Below are 5,968 nucleotides of genomic sequence, written 5' to 3' on the forward strand. Positions count from 1 at the left end.
TATTAATTTACTTGAGAATATGTGAAGCAGTGAATCCAAATGTTTTGTGTGTGAAGTTCCTATGAAGAGCATACGGTCAGGAGACTTGCCTGGTGGCGCAGTGTGTTAAGAATCCACCTGCTAATGCAAGGGACACAGGTTTGAGCCCTGGTCCAGGAAGATCCCACAAGTCACGGAGCAACTAAGCCCGTGCGCCACAACTACTTAGCCTGCACTCTAGAGCCCGCACGCCACAACTACTGAAGCCTGCTCACTCTAGGGCCCGCATGCCGCAACTACTGAGCCCACCTGCTGCAACTGCTGAAGCCTGTGCACCTAGAGCCCACGCTCCACAACAAGAGAAGCTACCGCAATGAGAAGCCTGCAAACTGCATTGAAGAGTAGCCCCTGCTAGTCGCCACTAGAGAAAGCCTGCACGCAGCAACGAAGACCCAACGCAGCCAAACATTTTAAAAAAAGAGCATATGGTCAGACTTCCTCACTGTTTAGGCCTTTCTGGATGAATGAACAATCACAGAAGGGGAAAACAGGTCTTCACTTTTGAAAAACCACACCGAAAGAGGGAATAATTTTCCCTCAAGCTCAGTGATACCAGTTTAAGATTAACGTGAACGAGCATTATGCTCGAAGACTTGTGGTTTGATTCTGGAGTGAATTAAAGAACCACATATTCTAATCATCTCTCTGATATGAATAGCCATTCTGGGGTGGAGGTGGGGAACTCAACCAAAGAGTCCATGCTCTCATTTTGTAAAATAAAGGAATCACAAAGCTACTTTCAGATAAAACTGAGAATGAAAACAACATAAAAATATTAAGGCTAGGGCTTCACTGGTGGCGCAGTGGTTGAGAGTCTGCCTGCCGATGCAGGGGACAAGGGTTCGTGCCCCGGTCCGGGAGGATCCCGCATGCCGTGTAGCGGCTGGGCCCGGGAGCCACGGCCACTGAGCCTGCGCCTCCAGAGCCTGTGCTCCGCAACAGGAGAGGCCACGGCAGTGAGGGGCCTGCGTACCGCAGGAAAAAAAAAAAAAAAACAAAGATAAAAATATTAAGGCTAGAATCAAGAAATCTGTTCAGGGAAGGATGATGAGTGAATATATATATATTTTTAAACAAAAAAGAAGAGGTCTCATTTTTATCTTTATTTTTTCGTTTCAGATAACTTCGCAAAATAATTCCTTCTTTACTCTCATGGTAAGGTATGTATTTATTGTAGGAGATTAACTACAAGAGGTATTTAAGCAACCTATAAAGGCCTGAGTGCTTCACAATTCAAGGCAAAAACAGCAGAGCTAAATACATTTAGGAGAGAAGAGATCTCTGGGAAGCCAAGTGGCCAGGAAAGGAAGTGCAAGGATTTGCAAGCTGGACACTCAAGAGAAAACATCAGAAAGAACTGAGAATGGGCGAGTGGAGACAAGAAACCAGAATGTTCGCTGAATAGTGTGTTTACTAACCGGCCTTCTACATTAATGACTGTGGTAGGGTAATGAGGCAGGAAAAGCTAAGTAAAGCTAATTAGGTCAAGAGCATGAAAATGGTATGGCTGGAACCAGTAGGTCACGGAGGAAAGTTGTGCAGAAAGCGGCGAAGGTGGTTGGAAGGCAAACTAGGCAGGCCTTGACCACCAAGTTAGAAAGTGGGACAGAATCTGCAGACTAGTCATTCTTATCTTTTGTGGCTCATGGGACCTTTGGTGACCCTGACAAGCTGTGCTGACAACACGTTACATACAGCATTCCAAGCGGCACGTATCCATTAAAATCAGGGACCTTGGGTTTAAGAAAAAGCCCTGCTGTAGCCCACGGAGAGCTACTCAAAGTTTCTGGGGCAAGCAGGATGTGTTTCAGGAAGTGCTATGTCAGGAAGATGAACAGGGTGGTGGTTTGTAGATACCTTGAGTGTAGAGGCAGGCAGACGTGATGAGGAGCCACTGCAGTAATTCAGAGCCGCAGTGACTGGGTCAGATAGTAGGGTCCCCGACAGAGGAACAGAGTAGACAGGCAGACACTAGTGACATAAGTGGCTCAACTGGATTCAAGGAAGAGGAGAAAGAAGCCATCGAATGGGTTCTAGGTGACAGGGAAAACTGTGACAGGCTTTTTAACCATAAAACACCTTGCACTGTTTTAACTTTTCACAAGTATGGCTTAGTTCCACCCTTTCAACAGATCACAAACCCCTTCAGAGTCCACAGCCTCCTCTGAAATCCCCACTCAGTACTATGTACCTCGTGACACTCAAATATTTTTGGAATGCATAGAAAAACAGCTTCCTCAGGGCAGAGGCCTAATTACCAATAGTCTATTCCTCTCCACTCCAGACTTTGTAATAAAATAGAATGCCTGCCCTTTTAGGACTGCGGTAAACCATACAGGCTTATCTAAACATATCACCATGATGCGGTTAACCAACTAACTTACAGAACACTGGTCTGAAGCCATTCCAAGGAGATTCCCTACAAGCATCACACCCCCAAAGCTGCAGGAAAATGGGACATCGGAAAACCAGCAAACTTGATGTGATAGTTCCATAAGCATCTCAGGAATCGAGGCTCTAGAGGCAGCCAAGGTTGGCAGGGGGCAGAGATGGCGTGAACATAGTTCTTTGAAGTATTGGGTAAGATTTCCAGCCAATAAACATAATGTGCTATAACTCAGCCTATCAACATATGAAAGAAAATCATGGCAATTAAAGTGTTTAGAGTAGCAAAGGACCGGCTTGCTGTTTAACCGTGTTGTTCAGGATCAATTCAATTTCATCTGTATAGAATTATTGTTTGAAAGCTTTCATGACTGCTCCTCATTTTTCTCTGCTGAATACCATGCCTGGCTTACATCTCCTACTTTCCAAATCTGGCCTCTTAAAGAATCACATACAGAATTGAACACTTTTCCTTACCAGCTGAGGACAGGCCTAAATCTGGTTTCTGCACTCCTTTATCATCCCACAGTTGTGTAAAAGTTCAAAGTTCTAAAGGGAATTTAGCTCATTCTTTGAATTTTACCACCAAGAAAAGTGAAGTTCTGTCTTAAGAGTTCTGTTTATGGGCTTCCCTGGTGGTGCAGTGGTTAAGAATCCACCTGCCAATGCAGGGGACATGGGTTCGAGCCCTGGTCCGGGAAGATCCCACATGCCGCGGAGCAACTAAGCCCATGTGCCACAACTACTGAGCCTGCGCTCTAGAGCCCGCAAGCCACAACTACTGAAGCCCGCACGCCTAGAGCCCGTGCTCCGCAACAAGAGAAGCCACTGCAATGAGAAGCCCGTGCACCACAATGAAGAGTAGCCCCCACTCGCCACAACTAGAGAAAAGCCCACACACAGCAACGAAGACCCTACACAGCCAAAAATAAATAAATAAATAATTTTTTTTTTTTAAAAAGAGAGTTCTGTTTGCTCCAATGTTAGGATTAGATCAGATTAGATCGCTTGATGTGATAACTCCATAGGACTAGAGGTACAGTACTACCACAATCATTGCCTCAAACATGGAATCAATGTGACATGATGTTCATAACTAGGGCTGCCTGGCTGTGCTCTATTTCCTGCCATTCTGCTTTTAAAGGAACAACCGTTAACATAAGGGTTTCAAGCAGTCCTAGTTTGTGCTGTGGACCAGAGTGCAAACATTAGGAATTCATCATTCAGGTTACAGACACATGAAACTGAAAAGAATGGGCAAATGACACCAGATCCACACACACAGTGTTATTCACTGTGGGCCCCATTTACTTATGGTGAGAGATGGAAATGAGGCTCAGAGAAGGTAAGTGAAAGGCAATGCTAGAATGAAGATCTCACTCTGAGAGGCCTGAGGTTCTCAGCTTTAAACCCCAATCAATACCACCACCTAACATTCACTATAGTTAAGAGGAAGGACATAAAACAGAACTTGATGGGGAAAAAGGGGGGGCGGGGAGGTTTTATATATATATATAAATCAGATTTTTTAAAAAAAATCTATATAAAAGGGAATCAAAACCCCTTTAGGCAGACAGAACTCTAAGGGAAAAAAATGGCTGCCTACCTATCAGGCTGGCAAAAATCCAGGCTGTGAGGAAATAGAAATTCACATACATTGTTGGTAGAAATGCAAAAATGGTACAATCCCTATAGAAGGGCATGTAGTAATACCTGGAAAAAGTATTTATACCTTTAACACAGAGATTCTATTTTCAAGGACTCTAATCTAAAGAAAACTGGTAAAAATACAAAGTGTCATACGCACAGGATGGCACTGTGGCTTTATCAATAATAACAAAAGACTGGAAATAATGCAAAAGGATATCAATGGCTATAAAAAGAATTAAGGAAGATCTCTATACACTGATAGGATATATTGTTCAGTGAAAAAGAGCAAGGTACAGAATAGCATATGTAATATGATATTTCTTCTGTAACAGCTGTGTGTGTCAGGGAAGGATGGATACACACACACACACACACACACACACACACACACACACTATGTATTTGCTTATCTCTGCACAATGAAACACTGGAAGGATATAGACTTCTATGAATATAGCTTACTTAAAATTTTGACTCTGGAAATGTTTTACATATTCCAAAAAATGTAGCCAAAAAAAAAGAAAAAATTACTATAAATTGAACACAAAATAAATCATCTTAACCTAACTGTATAACAAATTGATAACCACCAGAGGAAATAATTTCAAATAACCACAGAAAACAGCATGTTGTTCTTTATTTGTTCTAAGAACAAATAAAGCAGCAAAGAAATCCTAAACTGCATTCAATAACCTTATAGTTAGTAGTTACATTGGGGTAATTTTGAAACTATTTTATATATATTATATGATAATCAAATTAAGTAATTAAGTTACTGCCTTTAGGAGCCAAGATTTTCAGCATATGTGAATGATATTCAAGTATAAAATTGAAGAAGTCAAATAAAAATCCTGTAATGTTAAATCTGAATTAGAAATACTGACATGAACCCGTGATTTTTTTTTTCTTTTTAAAAATCCATACTTCCTGGCTTTGTCCACTGTAAAGGCTTAGAAGCAACAACACCCCAACAGAAATGAATGCACCTAGCAATCAGATCATGGTTTATAAATACCACTTCCACTGAAAGAAAAACAGGGCCAACTGGGCTTGAGGACTGACTAGTGAAACAGGGAATCCTTTCAGTGGGAAAGTTATTAGAGGAACAGCTGATTCCAAGTCAAGAAACATACAAGAGAGGTCTGGGACACCTTGATGTTGCCAGAAAGAAAATTATCAAAGACTAATATCAAAGGGACATAGAAGCCAGTCTAGACAGGTGCCCACAGGGCCAAAGAAAGAAAAAGTGAACTTTATAAAAAGGATAATAAACATTTAATTGATTAAAATTGAAAAGGAAAGAAAAGAAAACCTCATTGAATACCCCAGAAGTAACTTGGGCACCAAGTTACTCACTTTGAAAACTAAAAGAGGGACTTCCCTGGTGGCACCGTAGTTAAAAGTCCGCCTGCCAATGCAGGGGACACGGGTTCAAGTCCTGGTCTGGGAAGATCCCACATGCCGCGGAGCAACTAAGCCCGTGCGCCACAACTACTGAAGTTCACATGCTCTAGGGCCCATGCTCTGCAACAAGAGAAGACACCGCAACGAGAAGCCCGCACACCGCAACGAAGAGTAGCCCCTGCTCGCCGCAACTAGAGAAAGCCCACATGTAGCAACAAAGATCCAACACAGCCAAAATAAATAAAGTAAAAAGAAAGAGGCTTCCCTGGTGGCGCAGTGGTTGAGAGTCTGCCTGCTTATGCAGGGGACACGGGTTCGTGCCCCGGTCAGGGAAGATCCCACATGCCGTGGAGCGGCTGGGCCCGTGAGCCATGGCCGCTGAGCCTGCGCTCCGCAACGGGAGAGGCCACAACAGTGAGAGGGCCGCGTACCACAAAAAAAAAAAAAAAAAGAAAAAAAGAAAATTAAAAGAAAAAAATGAAGTGTGTAT

This window comes from Delphinus delphis, chromosome 3 (assembly GCF_949987515.2).
Source record: "Delphinus delphis chromosome 3, mDelDel1.2, whole genome shotgun sequence".
Taxonomy (NCBI): domain Eukaryota; kingdom Metazoa; phylum Chordata; class Mammalia; order Artiodactyla; family Delphinidae; genus Delphinus; species Delphinus delphis.